The 1,941-nt window shown below is 45.9% G+C and overlaps 2 non-coding genes across 2 annotated transcripts; both read right to left on the bottom strand.

The window, feature by feature from the left end:
* Positions 1-375: 375 nt before the first annotated feature.
* Positions 376-447, bottom strand: TRNAA-CGC (transfer RNA alanine (anticodon CGC)). Its single transcript has one exon. It is a non-coding gene; the product is annotated as a tRNA-Ala (tRNA).
* Positions 448-1,144: 697 nt separating this feature from the next.
* On the bottom strand, positions 1,145-1,215 carry TRNAG-GCC (transfer RNA glycine (anticodon GCC)). Its single transcript has one exon. It is a non-coding gene; the product is annotated as a tRNA-Gly (tRNA).
* Positions 1,216-1,941: the final 726 nt, after the last annotated feature.

Raw genomic sequence — 1,941 nt, 5'->3', positions numbered from 1 at the left:
ATTATCCCTGTACTGTGACATCATTGTGTGTATTATCTCTGAACTCTACCTCTATTTCTGAACATGTTGACTATTTAGTTCTAGGCACTGATGGGAGCTCCGCAGTCAGACCGTAATCAATGGTAAAAAAAAATAAAAATAAATTAACAAATATAAAAAGTAGATGAATGAAATGATTGCTTGCCCTATTACTGGATTCTTTTTAACTTTATTAATGTGTCAGTTTATCAGCTGCCTATGGGTTATTTCCAGACATGCAAATACAGTCACAAAGTTGTGTTTGAAAAAAAAAAAAAAAAAAAAAAAAAAAAGAAAAAACACTTGGCTGTTACTTAATGCTTGGTGTGTACAGCACACACAGGAAAGAAAAAACGCTGGAGATGCCGGGGATTGAACCCGGGACCTCACACATGCGAAGCGCGCGCTCTACCACTGAGCTACATCCCCCAGCTGCCTGCGTCAGTGCCTGGCCCTGCATAGGAAGGAAATCGCGAGCTCCCTGCACTGTCCCCGCACAGACCCCGTATGAACTCATTGTATTCCCCGCACAGTCCCTGCACAGAACCCGCACAAGCTCATTGTTTTCCCCACACAGGCCCTACACTCTCCTCCTAAACTCCCCGCACAAGTTCATTGTATTCTCCGCACAGTCCCTGCACAAGCTTATTGCACTCCCCGAACATTTCCTGCACTCTCCTCCTGAACTTCCCGCACAGTCCCCGCACAAGCTCATTGCACTCCCTGCACAGACCCCGCACTGTCCCCGCACTTTCTCTACGCTCTCCCCACATATTCCCTATGCAATTCCCGCACTTTCCTCTTGAGCTCCCCGCACATTCCTCCTGTACTCCCCGAATATTCCTCCCTCCTCCATCTATTCCCAGAGAAAGACACAGAGATCTCCATAAACACCGCTCTGAGCTGATCTAGTCTCCCCTGCAGTCTTTATACCGAGGTCCAGCCTAGTAGACAATATAATGCTCAGACTACGGATATGAATACAAGCCAGATACAGTGACTTGTATATAGGAGCCGGTTCTCTGCTGCAGGAGACATCATACAGGGACTAGGAAAGCAAAAAGGTTCATAGAATGTAATTTATAGGATTGAACAGAGTAAAAAAAATAAATAAAAAAAATTCAGCTGCATTGGCCGGGAATCGAACCCGGGCCTCCCGCGTGGCAGGCGAGAATTCTACCACTGAACCACCAATGCTTGCTTGTAACTGTATGATGTGTATGTGGAATGTATGTAGAGTTATAGACATGAGGCCGAGTCCTCAGGGCATCTTACTGACTACATGACATTATTCTTCAGGAGTTTCTGCTTCTTTTTGCTTCTTATATACTCAGCATTGCTTGTCTTATTCCAGCCAAGATATTGGTACCAAACCACACTATCAATCAGTCCATCGCCGCAACCCATCCTTATTATGGGAACACAAGAATAGAGAAATAAATAAGCTAAAAAAGAAACAAAAATAGGGAAAAGTTCAATATAAATTTTATATAATTTTTTTTTTAATTCATCACATCGTGCCTACACACGCAAGCTGGGCCGCAGCTTTAAAGCAGGAGCTGAGCTCACAGCTTTAATCGCCTATGTGAATGGAGTGAGAGAGCGGAGAGAAGAGCGTCGGGGGAACGATGGAAGGTGAGTGTAAGTGTTTGTTTTGTATTAAATATTAAGGTGGAACATAATGAAGGGGGCCCATGAAACTGGGGGGCAAATGAAGGGGAGGGGGGGAACGGCATGACACTGGGGAAGATGAAGGGGGTGGGGAGAGAACGGCATGAAACTGGGGACAAAGATGGAGGGGGCCCAATGAAACTGGAGGGGCAAATGAAGGGGGGGAGAACGGCATGACACTGAGGCAGATGAAGGGGGGAGAATGGCATGATACTGGGGCAGATGAAGGGGGGATGGCATGACACTGGGGCA

This window comes from Leptodactylus fuscus, chromosome 8 (genome assembly GCF_031893055.1).
Source record: "Leptodactylus fuscus isolate aLepFus1 chromosome 8, aLepFus1.hap2, whole genome shotgun sequence".
Taxonomy (NCBI): domain Eukaryota; kingdom Metazoa; phylum Chordata; class Amphibia; order Anura; family Leptodactylidae; genus Leptodactylus; species Leptodactylus fuscus.
This window is presented reverse-complemented; position numbering and strand designations above follow the sequence as displayed.